The following is a 16,416-nucleotide window of genomic DNA, read 5'->3' as shown; positions in this document are numbered from 1 at the left end:
TCACTAATGAGAAACACTTTTATTTTACAGTGTGTCACCCAGAGGTTTAAATTACACTTTAAAGATGTCTGTCCAGGGTTATGGGGACGGTCAGTCTCAGAGCCAACTTTCCGAGCCTCTGGTTCTTTTTGTCATGACGTGATCCTCCCTCCTTCATTTATAGATTCCATAAGAACACAGTGTTCCTTCCCAACTCTTTCTCTAACTCTTACATAAGAAGCATCTCTCACATTTAGGTCTGTCTTTGCTCCAGCTGAGACTTTTCTCTACTTAATCTATCCACAGCAAGCTAACTGGAGGAGAAAACAGATTTGGAGAACACGCACTACCAATTTCTTTACATTTCAATGATAAATATGCATCAGTGGTTAGCTGCACTGCAAAAAAGGTGTTTAGTCTAAAAAACAGATAAAAACTCTAAATCTGAGTGAAATGGTCCAGAAATAAGCATTTAAAATAAGAAATGAACTCTTAAAACCAGATAAAGTAAAGCTGCCAGCAGTGATGAACTGGCCCGAGCAGAGTGACCTGATGATTATTTGGTTCTTACCAAGATTTTAAAAAAAAACTAATTTTGTGTCTTTTTGTGTCTTTTCTGTGGAGTTTTTTGTCTTTTTGTGTCCTTTATTTGGCTTTTTTGGTGATTTTTTAAAATCTTTTTATGTTTTTTTGTGATTTTATGTCTTTTGCTTCTTTTTTTGGTCATTTTATGTCTTTTTGTTTCTTTTTTCAGTTTTTTTTTGGTCTTTTTGGGTCTTTACTACGTCTTCTTTTGGTCACAAAATGACCAAAAAAGACAAAAAATGTACAAAAGAGATAAAATTAAAGCAGCCAGAGCAGAGTGACCTGATGATTATTTGTTTCTTACCAAGATAAAAAAAAATTTAGATTTACAAGTGTTAGATCATTTATTTGTTTTAAGAGTTAATTTCTTATTTTAAGTGTTCAACATGCTTATTTCTAGATTTAATCATCTTAATTTAATAAATCTTGTCAAGGTAAATTATCTGTCCATGCAGCAAGATCATTTCCCTCAGATTTACTGTTTGATCTGGTTTTTAGACACAACTTTTTTTTTGCAGTGTACGGGTCAGAACAATGCCTGGCTGCTCTGTTCGTTTGAGAAAATTAAATATCTGGCTGGAGACCTGATCGTCTCTCCTCCTCCTCCTCCTCCTCCTCCTCCTCCTCCTCCTCCTCCTCCTCCTCCTCCTCCTCCTCTCTCCTCCCCCTCCCGGCCCGTGGCGGTCAGTGTTTGGGTCTGCAGCTAATGCACGTTTTTTTTTTGCACATGTGGCCAAACAATGTATAGGGCTGATCTGGACGGAGATGAAGGAGAGCAGATGAAGGAATGTGCTTCATGTATGTTAGCATGAGGGAATCTACTTGAAAGAGAGAGAGAGGACCTATGGAATGATGGGGACATGCCATTCCATCATATGGAAAACATATCAGCTAGCAAGAAGAAAGAAAAGTGTGGAACCCAGAAGACTGAGGCTGTTTCTCCCCTTTTGTAGTAGTGGGACTCTATTTGATTTGGGTCTTGTGTGTTTAGCGTTAAAACAATTCTGGTAATTTTGGGTCTTTTTTGGGTCATTTTGTGTCTTTTTTTAGTCATTTTGTGTCTTTTGTGTGTGTTTTTGTCTCTTTTTTTAGTAATTTTGTGTCTTTTTTTGGTAATTTTGTGTCTTTTTTTTGGGTCATTTTTTTTGTCATTTTGTGTCATTTTTTAGTCATTTTGTGTCTTTTTTGTCATTTTCAGTCCTTTTTTGGTCATTTTGTGTCTTTTGTTGGTCATTTTCAGTCTTTCTGTCTTTTTTTTTAGCCCTTTCATGTCTTTCTTTTACTCATTTTGTGTCTTTTTTGGTCATTTTGTGTCTTTTTTTATATCCTTTTGTGTCTTTTATTGTAATTTTGTGTCTTTTAGTGTCTTTTTTGTAATTTTTGTGTCTTTTTTTAGTCATTTTCGGTCTTTCTGTGTCTTTTTTGGTCCTTTTGTATCTTTTTTTAGTCATTTAGTGTCTTTTTGGGTATTTTTTTTTCTTTTTTGGGCCATCTTGTGTCTTTTTGTGTCTTTTTTAGTCCTTTAGTCCAACATAAAATGTGATTTTGAATCTTTTTTTTTACTTTCAAAACACTATCATGCTCAATAAAGAATTGTAAATGTGTCAAATGTGACCAAAGGTGTCAAATCTACCATATAAGAGGGTTCCATCAAGTTCTATCATTTGATACTAAATCTATTTGAGCTTGTCTCCAGTTTTACTTGGTATATCATCATCAAACTGAAACTGGCCTCATGGAGTTTACAGCCAGAACTTTAGAGGTAAATTTACAGTAGGGCTCCACGCTGCTTTGTTTTCTAGTCTGATGGAGGCAACAAGTCTGGATTATTTGGAGCTCCAGGATATGTATACCAAATGTAATACATCTATGTGTCTGCTTAAGCCTTGTAAAAAAACATATATATTTAAACCACTATTAGTTCAAGATTTAAATCTAACTGTAAATCATATATGCTTCCTGCTTTTTTGAGGAAGCAGAAAACAAAAAAAAGGAGAAGAGTTGCTGTGATGGTGACTGAGCAAATATAGTAGAAACTGTAGTAGAAGAGGATCTGAGAGGCTGCAGCTTCTCTCTCTGCTGCTCTGAGCTCACATGAATCACCAAAATCCTCAACTTCCTCTGGCTGAATCTGTGCCACATCATCTGATTATCCTGCAGAGATAGGCATCTATGTCCTCCTGCAGCATGTTGAAAGCTTATGTATGGATACAGCACACACACATAGGACTGTTTTTAGTATGTGATTGAAATGCATCACTCAGATCCAAAGTTTATGCATAAAAATCAGACTGTGTAAGTCCCCGGTGGCTCTGAATCTAATGGATGGGGTGTAAAAGCTCTCAGTCAACAGCAAAAAAGTTCACATCATAAGCAGCTAAGCCTTCCACAAACTCAGGACGCTTCCTCAGGAAACTGGAAAGTAGGTCAAGAGACACTTGTGAAAGCTCTAGTTATATTAATGGTTTATTGTCTGTATTCGAGTATAAACAGTGCATGAAGGAGAGGAAACGTTTAAGTGATTCATCCATATTGAGGGGAAAAGGAAACATATATATATACACAGACAGTCATGGGAAAACGTATTAGACCACCCTTGTTTACTTAACTTTTTTGTTCATTTTAATGCCTGCAGGTACTAGGGCTGCATGATTATTAATCATGATTATTCATCATGTTAGGGGAAACATCTGTATTTTTATTGCACTACTTTTAAACAAACAATAGCAACACTTTTTAGTGTCTGGTGCTTGTTGTAAACAAACAGAGATCGCTTAGCTAACACCTCCTGCAGCAGCAGCACATACACACTGTACTGCTACAGAGCTAACTGTTAGCCTGTTAGCACATACACACTGTACTGCTACAGAGCTAAAAGTTAGCCTGTTAGCACATACACACTGTACTGCTACAGAGCTAACTGTTAGCCTGTTAGCACATACACACTGTACTGCTACAGAGCTAACGGTTAGCCTGTTAGCACATACACACTGTACTGCTACAGAGCTAACTGTTAGCCTGTTAGCACATACACACTGTACTGCTACAGAGCTAACTGTTAGCCTGTTAGCACATACACACTGTACTGCTACAGAGCTAACTGTTAGCCTGTTAGCACATACACACTCTACTGCTACAGAGCTAACTGTTAGCCTGTTAGCACATACACACTGTGCTGCTACAGAGCTAACTGTTAGCCTGCTAGCACATACACACTGTACTGCTACAGAGCTAACGATTAGCCTGTTAGCACATACACACTGTACTGCTACAGAGCTAACTGTTAGCCTGTTAGCACATACACACTGTACTGCTACAGAGCTAACTTTTAGCCTGTTAGCAGTTTGCAGACTGGACGCTAAGGGGTTAACATCCCCTCCGGCTCTGCAGCTGGGAGAGACTGCTGCAGGAGGACTGTGCCGCTTCGACTCGTTCTTACTCTTCTTAACGAGCCTCCGGCCCCCGCGGCTCGTTAAGAAGAGTAAGAACGAGTCTCCAAAAAGTCTGCAATAACACCAGAAAAAGTCGCTAGATTTCTAGCTAGTCACTTTTTTTGAAAAATAGTCGCTAAAGGTTTTGTGTCATGTGTTGTTGTGCTCACACAGTGCAAGTACAAATCATTAGTGGCGCATTGATATTAATGATCATGTGAAATTTCAGCCGCTGCTGAATGAATGTAGGGGAAACACCTTGAAGGACATTCCCATGCTCAGTTATGTCTCATAAGTTGTCGTGGCAATTTTTGCTCTTTTTGATTTCTCATTTCTTACCCATATTTGGTGCTAAATTAACTCAAGTGAAAAAAGTCACATTATGGCATCAAAACCTTGGTGAACACCACAGAAATCCCCTGCCATGATTTGGTGTCATAAACTTTTGACATTTGGAGATGTCTGCAATGTGTCTGAATCACTTCTGCTCTTTAATCTGCTGTGAAACCCCCTTAGTGGCAACACATCCTCTGATTGATCTACAGTTTGTGGCTGGAAAGTTTCATGAGTCCCTGTAGAAGAGCAGGGTCTTTTTTCTCCCCTGATAAAAGCCTGGTTGCTGATTGGATAGAATGCTAAGCAGGATGTGACGTAGTACTGGACGCCACAACAACACGCGCCATTTGTAAAAGACCGTGAAGTAGTGTTGGCAACTTAGCAACTTTGTCGATATATTTAGCGGCTTTTCGGCTCTTCTCTTCTTCGTTAAGAAGAGTAAGAACGAGTCGAATCAGCACAGTCCTCCTGCAGCAGTCTCTCCCAGCTGCAGAACCGGAGGGGATGTTAACCCCTCAGCGTCCAGTCTGCTAATTGCTAACAGGCTAACACTTAGCCCTGTAGCAGTACAGTGTGTATGTGCTAACAGGCTAACAGTTAGCTCTGTAGCAGTACAGTGTGTATGTGCTAACAGGCTAACAGTTAGCTCTGTAGCAGTACAGTGTGTATGTGCTAACAGTTAGCTCTGTAGCAGTAGAGTGTGTATGTGCTAACAGGCTAACAGTTAGCTCTGTAGCAGTACAGTGTGTATGTGCCAACAGGCTAACAGTTAGCTCTGTAGCAGTACAGTGTGTATGTGCTAACAGGCTAACAGTTAGCCCTGTAGCAGTACAGTGTGTATGTGCTAACAGGCTAACAGTTAGCTCTGTAGCAGTACCATGTGTATGTGCTAACAGGCTAACAGTTTGCTCTGTAGCAGTACAGTGTGTATGTGCTAACAGGCTAACAGTTAGCTCTGTAGCAGTACAGTGTGTATGTGCTAACAGGCTGACAGTTAGCTCTGTAGCAGTACAGTGTGTATGTGCTAACAGGCTAACAGTTAGCTCTGTAGCAGTACAGTGTGTATATGCTAACAGGCTAACAGTTAGCTCTGTAGCAGTACAGTGTGTATGTGCTAACAGGCTAACAGTTAGCTCTGTAGCAGTACAGTGTGTATGTGCTAACAGGCTAACAGTTAGCTCTGTAGCAGTACAGTGTGTATGTGCTAACAGGCTAACAGTTAGCTCTGTAGCAGTACCATGTGTATGTGCTAACAGGCTAACAGTTAGCTCTGTAGCAGTACAGTGTGTATGTGCTAACAGGCTAACAGTTAGCTCTGTAGCAGTACAGTGTGTATGTGCTAACAGGCTAACAGTTAGCTCTGTAGCAGTACAGTGTGTATGTGCTAACAGGCTAACAGTTAGCTTTGTAGCAGGCTCTATTTTTGGCTGACCTCTGGCTTACTGACGGACTGACTGACTGACTGACTGAGTCACTGGCCGAGTGGGTGAGGAAGTGACAGATTCACTGAGTAATCTTTGTTTTGGGGGCGGGGCTAACCAAGGCTGCCCCTCCGCTGCCCTCTTCTAAGTTGTCCTCCTAAGTTGTCCTTATAAGGACAGAGCTTCTACTTGACTCATCTCATTTCAAGGTATTCCAGCTGAAGCCGAGACACAACGTGAAATAACTTTATATGATGAATAGTGTAGATAAACTTTCAGTAGGTTGAAATGTGACGTTATAGCAGCACATGAGACTCTGGAGCTCCACAGTCTAGTCCAGGGGTCTCAAACTGGCGGCTCGCGGACCAATTGTGGCCCTCGTGACGATATTTTGTGGCCCCCACCTTGATATGAAAGTTTAATGTGAGTTTTATATGAATGGCACTTTACCGTGTTGTGTGTGGAAGGTCCCTTTAATTACTTTTTTGGGTAATTTTGTGTCTTTTTTTGGTAATTTTGTGTCTTTTTTTAGTAATTTTGTGTCTTTTTAAAATAATTTAGTCTTTTAAAATAATTTTGTGTCTGTTTTGGTAATTCTGTGTCTTTTTGGGGTCATTTTGTGTCTTTTTTAAATAATTTTGTGTCTTTTTTGGGTCATTTTGTGTCTTTTTTAAATAATTTTGTGTCTTTTTTGGTAATTCTGTGTATTTTTTGGTCATTTTGTGTCTTTTTTAAGTAATTTATTGTTTTTTCAGTCATTTTGTGTCTTTTTTTTTTAGTAATTCTGTGTCTTTTTTGGTCATTTTGTGTCTTTTATAAGTAATTTATTGTTTTTTCAGTCATTTTGTGTCTTTTTTTAGTAATTCTGTGTCATTTTGTGGTCATTTTGATACTGCCTCCAGAGGCCCCCAGGTAATTTGATTTTGCTTTGTTTAAATAAATGCTTTGTTTCAGATGCACCATCTGTAGACCTCTATCTCTACTATAAAATCCATCTTAAATCACTCTACTGCTCCTTTCTCTTAAATGTTAAAAGCCTTTATAAAGTCTTCTGTCTATCTGCAGCCAGCTTTGATATTCTTTTCCATTAGCGGTTTAAAATCTTTTGTTGTGTATAAAAAGTTAAACCCAGGAATGTTCCTCTTGTCCTTTATAACACATCAAAGCTTTCACCTGTTTTCACACGGTCTAATGTTCTGTGTTGAACAGTAAAAGTAGATTGAGAGGCCACTTCCCTCTGATCATCACTAACCACAGCTCGTTCTGTGTCGTGTTGTTGTTCTATCACAGGAACGCAGCGCTTCCTCTCAGACCCAGGAAGTGACACAACGCTGACAGTTAAAGAGCAGAAGAAGAAGAAGAAGAGGCCCAACGGCGCCTGACTGATTAACCTGCTGATGTTAGTGACACTGGAACTTTATCTCATGACTCATCTGAGGACACAAACTTACTGACAGTCTGTTAGAAATACAGCAAAATGTGTTTCACTGTGTGTGTGTGTGTGTGTGTGGGCCCAATACAACAAAACTTTGGTACTCTTTAAACAAGATAAATGATCAAACACTTCTAAATCTAAAGTTGTTTTTTTAAATCTTGGTAAGAAACAAATAATCATCAGGTCACTTTGCTCGAGCCAGTTCATCACTGCTGGCAGCTTTAATTTGATCTCTTTTGTACATTTTTTGTCTTTTTTGGTCATTTTGTGACCAAAAGAAGATGTAAAAAGACAGAAAAAGACCATAAAAAGACACACAAAGACCAAAAAAAGACACAAAAACACCAAAAAAGAAGCAAAAGACATAAAATCACAAAAAAGATTTTAAAAGATTTGTAAAAATCACAAAAAAAGACAAAAAAACACCAAAAAAGACACAAAAACACCAAAAAAAAGACACAAAATGACCAAAAAAAAAGCAAAAGACATAAAATCACAAAAAAGACATAAAGATTAAAAAAACAAACACAAAAAAATACACAAAAAGACCAAAAAGACATAAAATGACCAATAAAGAGGCAAAGGACGTAAAATCACAACAAAGACATAAAGATTAAAAAAAACACCAAAAAAGAGACAAAAAGACATAAAATGACCAATAAAGAAGCAAAGAACGTAAAAAATCAACAAAAAAAAGACACAAAAAGTTTTTTTTATCTTGGTAAGAACCAAATAATCATCAGGTCACTCTGCTCGGGCCAGTTCATCACTGCTGGCAGCTTTATTTTATCTGGTTTTAAGAGTTAATTTATTATTTTAAGTGTTCAACATGCTTATTTCTAGATTTAATAATCTTAATTTAAGAAATCTTGTCAAGGTAAATTATCTGTCCATGCAGCAAGATCATTTCCCTCAGATTTACTGTTTGATCTGGTTTTTAGACTAAACACCTTTTTGCAGTGTGTGTGTGTGTGTGGGCCCAATACACCAAAGCTTTTTTTGTCGGTTATATTAATGAATCTTTTTTTATCAGGACAAATCTCTGCCGTTGTTGATAGATAAGCTTCCCTTTAAAACCAAACAAACACACCCTCTTCCTCTCTGTGATGGTGATAAAGAGCAGGAACTATGATGTTGTTGTCTTCTTTCAGCTTTTAGATTTAGTTTTCAGTCAATAAACATTTTCACATTGATTTTGTTTTAAATGTATTTAAAAGTGCTTAACAACTCTATTCAAAGATTTGTGTGTTTTAGACTTAATATTATAAAGAAATGTTATATTTTAGTCTTAATATATTTCTAGGTCACTTTTTTCCTTGATCACTATCTAGATAATAATTTCCCTTTCAAATAAACTTTTACTTTCTATTATTCTTGTCTTCATTATTCAACACAATGAAGTAATACAAGACTAAACTGTTTCACAGTCGAAGCAAAAAAGACATAAAATGACCAAAAAAGAAGCAAAGGACGTCAAATCACAAAAAAGACATAAAAAGATTTTTTTTTAAACAAAAAAAGACACAAATAGACATAAAATGACCAAAAAAGAAGCAAAGGACGTAAAATCACAACAAAAAAAGACATAAAAAGATTTTTTTTAAAACAAAAAATACACAAAAAGACCTAAAAAAAAGAACAAAAAAGACAAAAAGAAATAAAATTGCCAAAAAAGAAGCAAAGGACATAAAATCACAAAAAAAAAAAGACATAAAGTGCAGCTTTTGAGTTGGATTTTGTAGTTACTGCAATTTTTAAATATCATTATTTCTCTGAAATAAAGCAACATTTAAATCTAAAACTTTGTCACAAGATAAAACAGACATCAAGGAGTTCATATTTAGTTATAACTCAATTTCGACCAAAAATGTACTTGTAAAATAAAATGAAAAATATTACGTTTATTACAAATAAAAATATTACATTTGTTTTATTTTATTTATTTATTTATTAATTTATATATTTATTTATTTAATTTATTTTTTTGGTGTATTCCTTGTCTGTGTGCTGTGCTATTTGTTTATTTTCCCCCCTTTTCTGTAATTTGTCATCTGAGTGCTTTATGTGGGAAATAAAATAAAAATAAAAATATATACATATACTTGTACAATGTACTTGAAATGAACCCCTGTCTCTATGAGGGCTATGTAACTTTAGTTTCCATGAGCTGAAGACCACCACAAAGCTTTGATGGAGGTTTATAAAAGTCTGTTTACTGGTGCAACTGAAAGTGAGTGAAAGAGAGAAAGGACGCCACAAAAGACAACCAGTGATGACAGGAAGAGACATGGTGGTGGTTATCAGTAGTAACAGACTCTCTGTTTGTTTTCACACCGTCAACACGCTCAGAGCTGCACATGATGCTAATTAGAGCAGCAACATGAGACTTCACAATCACTCACATCCTCTGGAGTTCAGCAGGCACTTCCTTTAACCATATTTGGTAACTTCAGTGGCTATAGGAGGTAATATTTCAAGAAAATAGTTGCAAATTTACTAGATTAAAGTGGATAATCTACAAGAACACACACGCACAGTTCAGATCATACAAACTCAACTGATACGACGAATTTTGGACAAATAATGAAGAAGACAACAACTAAAACATCTCTCTGACCAAAAGGACCAAAAAAATACATAAAATTAAGCAAAAAGGACTCAAATTGACCACAAAATGACGAAAAATTATCACAAAAAGACACAAATTGACAAAAAAAAGACACAAAATGGCCCTTAAAAGAACCAAAATGACAAAAAAAGACACAAAATGACTAAAAAAAGACAAAAAATGACCAAGAAAAGAAAAGAAAATGACCAAAAAAGACACAAAATGACAAAAAAGACACAAAATGACCAAAAAAGACATAAAATGACCAAAAAAAGACATTAAATGACCAAAAAGACACAAAATGACCAAAAGACACAAAATGACCAAAAAAAGACACAAAATGACCAAAAAAAGACACAAAATGACAAAAAAAGACACAAAATGACAAAAAAAAGACATAAAATGACCAAAAAAAAGACGTGAAATGACCAAAAAGACTAAAACACATGAACACTTTAACACAGTGGAGACAGAGCTGACTTCCAAAATGATTTGGCGACCCCCAGAAATCATCTCGTGACCCCAACTGGGGTCGGGACCCCGAGGTTGAGAATAGCTTAAGCTATAAATACAGCATGATGTCAGGGTTATAGAGGCCCCAGAGGATAAAGTCACCCCGGTCTTCCCAAACTGGAAGAGTGGAAGCGTTTGCACTCTGCTTTCTGTTTGAGATGATAACCTTAATTCATGCAATTTCCTGTCTTCGCTGGCAGGTTTTCAACAGAAATATGCATCATCAGATTGACTCAAAGTAGCCCAGCCCTGTCGGGACCATCTGATTCACTCTGTGGACAAACAAACAAAGCATTCTTTGCATCTTTAAGTGCCACCTTTTTCTTAACTTTGCTCTTAAGACAAAAGTTAAGAGTATTTGGTATTCAGGAAGAAATTCTTATCTTTTCTTTAGTCGTTTTCTTAACTTTCTTCTTAGAACAAATGAGATTCTTGAAAACAAAGTTCTTACATTTCTTCTTACATTTCTTCACAACTTTAAGAGAAAAAAATGACCTCAGCAGTCTGAAAACAGCTCCACGGAAAAGAGAAGTCTTGATATTTATTTACATGAACACATTTGTATGATATTTATTTGATTTCTTTAATATTTATGTTTAGCCCTAGAAAATGTGGTAACGAGTTTTGTTAATTGAAGTTGGTCAGGGTAGTTTTTTGTGAATAAAATAAATATATTCTGTTAGTTGACGTACTCTTAGTAAATCACGGAGGCAGTTGTTGTATTTGATACTACTTAATTAATCATTATAAACATATTATTTAAGTAGGCCAAGTTACTGAAACCATGCAACACAATGACTAAAAAAAGACACAAAATGACCAAAAAAAGACATAAAAAGACACAAAATGACTAAAAAAAGACACAAAATGACCAAAAAAAGACATAAAAAGACACAAAATGACTAAAAAAGACACAAAATGACTAAAAAAAGACACAAAATGACCAAAAAAAGACATAAAAAGACACAAAATGACTAAAAAAGACACACAATGACTAAAAAAAGACACAAAATGACCAAAAAAAGACACAAAATGACTAAAAAAAGACACAAAATGACAAAAAAAAAGTTGGTCAGGGTAGTTTTTTGTGAATAAAATAAATATATTCTGGCAGTTGACATATACACTCCAATGTACTCTTAGTAAATCACGGAGGCAGTTCTTGTATTTGATACTACTTAATTAATCATTATAAACATATTATTTAAGTAGGCCAAGTTACTGAAACCACACAAGTGATCTTAAGTTAAAACCTAAGAACGTCCTAAGTGAGAAAACCAAGAAGTTCCTAAGACAAATGACAATTCTTAAGAAAAAAAAAAGGTGAATAGCATTTAAGAACATTCTTAGGAACATCCTATTTTTTTTTTTCTTAGGAATTTTCTTCAGTTTTATCTTAAGAACACTTTTAATAACCCAGCCCCTGGTCTTTAAGAAGTCAAAGTATCACCAATTGAATGAAGTCTTGATAACACACAGCTCTTTATATATCCAAAAATAATGGAAAATATCACCAAATGTTTCCCCTTTATTGCACCAGAGTGAGTTCATGAAACGGGCAACTTTCTGTGGTTAGTTCACTTTCAACGGTCTATCTAAAGTGGATCTAATCTAATCTAGGCCAGTGTGAAGAGTGCTACAGGTGGATTATGCAACAGATGATCAGTCAATGAAGATACAATTTCTTCTAAAACTACAAAGTGCACTTTAACCCTGTGGAGTGTCCTGGAGCTCCAAATAATCCAGACTTGTTGCCTCCACCAGACTAGAAAACAAAGCAGCGTGGAGCCCTACTGTACATTTACCTCTAAAGTTCTGGCTGTAAACTCCATGAGGCCAGTTTCAGTTTGATGATGATATACCAAGTAAAACTGGAGACAAGCTCAAATAGATTTAGTATCAAATGATAGAACTGGATGGAACCCTCTTATATGGTAGATTTGACACCTTTGGTCACATTTAAAATTCTTTATTGAGCATGATAGTGTTTTGAAAGTAAAATATAGATTCAAAATCACATTTTATGTTGGACTAAAAAGACACAAAATGACCAAAAAAGACAAAAAAATACACAAAAAGACACAAAATGACTAAAAGAAGAAACATAATGACTAAAAAAAAGACACAAAATGACCAAAAAAAGACATAAAAAGACACAAAATGACAAAAAAAACACAAATTGACTAAAATAAGACACAAAATGACAAAAAAAGACACAAAATAACTGAAAAAGACACAACAAAAAGACACAAAATGACTAAAAAAAGACACAAAATGGCCAAAAAAAGACACAAAATGACCAAGAAAGACAAAAAATACACAAAAAGACACAAAAATGACTAAAAAAAGAAACAATGACTAAAAAAGACACAAAATGACTAAAAAAAAGACACAAAATGACCAAAAAAAGACATAAAAAGACACAAAATTACTAAAATAAAGCCACAAAATGACAAAAAAGACACAAAATAACTGAAAAAGACACAACAAAAAATACACAAAATTACCAAAAAAAGACATAAAAAGACACAAAATGACTAAAAAAGACACAAAATGGCCAAAAAAAGCCACAAAATGACAAAAAAACACACAAAATGACAAAAAAAACACACAAAATGACCAAAAAAGACACAAAAAGACTTACAAAGACATGAAAAGGATTGAAAAATGGAACAAATTGCCCTATAAGACTCCATAGAGTTTGTGTTAGAAGTTGAAGCTGCTTGGTTGGAGGTTTACGAGCAGCCAGTAATTTGCTGATCACCAGTCTGGACAACCAGTTCTCCAACAGAAACAGCAGAAGAGGTCGTGTGTCAGAACCACAAATTACGACATGCAGGCTCGTATCACGGCTCGCGGTACAACGGCACGTTCTAAAAATAACACACACGTACGGCCGCGGTTGTAAAAAAGGCTGCAGTTTCTGTGGATTTATGTTGTAAAACCACTGACCTTAGGTTTAGGGCAAAAAACTCATGGTAAGGCGTTAAAACAGGGTTTGTACACTTTAGCTGTGGTCAAATTGAAGCATTTTTCAAGGACTTTCAAGGTTAATTTTCAAACATGTGATTATCGATAGTCTATAGATGGATATAGTCAGATACAAGAGAAATACAGGAAGAGTTTCAAGCATTTACAAGCACTTTATCCAAAATCCAAGAACTTTTTAAACCTTGAAAATACAACATTTAAATTCAAGCATTTTCAAGGATTTCAAGCACCCTTGTCAACCCTGTAGAAAAGACAGTTTAAACAGTAAATAAATGTATGTAAATGCCAGAAATGAGGTCGTGACAAGGGTCACGTGACTGCTGCAATTTAGGTCAAAAACGTTTGTTCAAAGTGAAAGTTATGTGATTCACGTAACTTAAGTTAAAAATGGTTTCCTTTCGTTTTCGTTTCGACCCCCGCTCTCCAGGTGCGGTCGGTGAAATTCGTAAATACAGCTTGTTTTACGCTGCCTGTACACACGACCTATATTAATGTTTTGATGCACAACATATTTTAACCCCTTTTAATGCACAACATGGGTCTAAAATGACTCTCATTCATTCCCCATGTTATTTAATATAATATTGTTATTTAATGCTGTTGTGTGTTTCTGTGCTCTATCTTTTGATATCAACTTATTTTATGATTGAATATTACAAGTATTCTTTAAATATCTTGTTTTTGATAACAACAGATCATTATTTCCATTTTGCTTCTCATACTTTATGAAGAAAAAAACGTTTTTGTATTATTACTAACTACTTGGCTAAGTAGTTTGCTAAGCTAACTACTTACCAAGAAGTTAGCTATGTAGTTAGCTTAGCAAGCTACTTAGCTAAATACTTAGCCAATAAGCTAGCTTAGCAGTTAGCTTAGCAAGCTACTTAGCCAATGAGTTAGCTTAGTAGTTAGCTTAACAAGCGACTTAGCTAAATACTTAGCCAAGAAGTTAGCTAAGTAGTCAGCTTAACAAGCTACTTAGCTAAACACTTAGCCAAGAAGTTAGCTAAGTAGTTAGCTTAACAAGCTACTCAGCTAAAAAATGGATACGGGTAATTTTTGACCCATGTTGTGCATTAGAAGAGTAGTGACACAAAAAGGGATTTTATTTCAAAATGAATGAAGGAAAACATAAAATTAGGATGTATGATGATCAAAAACAAACTAATTGAGGAAAACCTGGAATACTGAATGATGAAAATAATTTATTGCAAAGATATAGAACATAAAAACTCTGTCGGGTCACTTTAGACCATGTTTGAACTTGTATAGAAATCTGATTTGGACCTTTGCATATGAAGTTTCAGAACCCTGGTAGAGTTAAGTTGATTTGTATTTTTTTCAATCAGCTACATAATTGTACTTTGAACCAATTTACTCCTTTATACCTGAAACAACAGAGAAGCTACAAATTGATCCCAGGTAACCTGCGACAGCACAACAACGACACAACATTCACAACCAGCGCTACTATTTCACAAAAGCAGTAAAACCAGAGCCACAGTCTGACCAGGAACCACAACATCATCTTCAGCTGTTTAACACACGAGCCTCCAGCTCTGCTCTTTGCATATAAAACCACTTATGCTTTAGTGCTTCCTCTTTTTAAAACGATCCCTAATGCGAGTCGTTTTATAAAGCCAGCAGCCAGAAGGCCTCACGATTTACAAGATAAAGCATGTTAGGGATATTAACAAATGCACTGTTGAGGCTCCCTACAGAGAGTGGCAGAACAAATAGCCAGCAGGTGAAGCATGTGGTGCACAGCGCTCAGCTGAGAGGATTCACAAATATCTTTGTTTGTTGCACAACAGCTGCACTGATGTCAGAGTCAGATGATAAGTAGCAATGTGCTGCACTGTAGCCTTGTTAAAAGGTTACAAATGGCTGTTTGTCAGCGTTGTATATAGGGCTGCACGATTATGGCCAACATGATAATCACGATTATTTTATCAATATTGTAATCACGATTATTAATCATGATTATTCATCATGTTATGGAAAACATCTGTATTTTTATTGGACTACTTCAAACAAACAATAGGAACAGTTTTTAGTATCCGGTGCTTGTTGTAAACAAACAGAGATCGCTAAGCTAACACCTCCTGCAGCAGCAGCACATACACATTGTACTGCTACAGAGCTAACTGTTAGCCTGTTAGCACATACACACTGTAATGCTACAGAGCTAACTGTTAGCCTGTTAGCACATACACACTGTACTGCTACAGAGCTAACTGTTAGCCTGTTAGCACATACACACTGTACTGCTACAGAGCTAACTGCTAGCCTGTTAGCACATACACACTGTACTGCTACAGAGCTAACTCTTAGCCTGTTAGCACATACACACTGTACTGCTACAGAGCTAACTGTTAGCCTGTTAGCTCATACACACTGTACTGCTACAGAGCTAACTGTTAGCCTGTTAGCACATACACACTGTACTGCTACAGAGCTAACTGTTCGCCTGTTAGCACATACACACTGTACTGCTACAGAGCTAACTGTTAGCCTGTTAGCAATTTGCAGACTGGACGCTGAGGGGTTAACATCCCCTCCGGTTCTGCAGCTGGGAGAGACTGCTGCAGGAGGAATGTGCTGCTTCGACTCGTTCTTACTCTTCTTAACGAGCCTCCGGCCCCCGCGGCTCGTTAAGAAGAGTAAGAACGAGTCTCCAAAAGTCTCCAATAACACCAGAAAAAGTCTCTGGGTTTGTCTCCAATCTTTAAAAAAAAGTCACTAAGGGGGTCTGAAAAGTCGCTAAATATAGCAACAAAGTTGCTAAGTTAGCAACACTGCTTCGCCAGCTTTTACAAATGGCGTGGCGACCACAATCGTGATCACGATTAAAATGTGATTAATTGTGCAGCCCTACTGTAGCGTTGGTTAAAATGTTCCATGTCGTGTTTGTGAATGGCTGTTTGTAAGCGTTTTGTGTCACTGAACACATGTATTTACAGTGTGTGTTTGTGCAAAGCAGCATGTTGAGATTTTAAAAACTGAGTGTGTGGCCGAGATGCATGAGAGCAGGCCTTGATGTTGCCTCTGTTTAGAGTTGTGGGGTGGAATCCATCACTGTCAGAAACATCAGCGAAGTGGATTCTGCGTTTGTGG

General features: G+C 36.4%; 1 protein-coding gene across 2 annotated transcripts in view; it reads right to left on the bottom strand.

Moving 5' to 3' along the window:
• The window catches only part of LOC131971017 (carbohydrate sulfotransferase 11-like), a 32,902-nt gene that overhangs the window by 4,044 nt on the left and 12,442 nt on the right, over window positions 1–16,416 (bottom strand). The gene's annotated exons all lie outside the window — the stretch shown is intronic.

This window comes from Centropristis striata, chromosome 5, assembly GCF_030273125.1.
Source record: "Centropristis striata isolate RG_2023a ecotype Rhode Island chromosome 5, C.striata_1.0, whole genome shotgun sequence".
In the NCBI taxonomy this organism is placed as follows: Eukaryota; Metazoa; Chordata; class Actinopteri; order Perciformes; family Serranidae; genus Centropristis; species Centropristis striata.
This window is presented reverse-complemented; position numbering and strand designations above follow the sequence as displayed.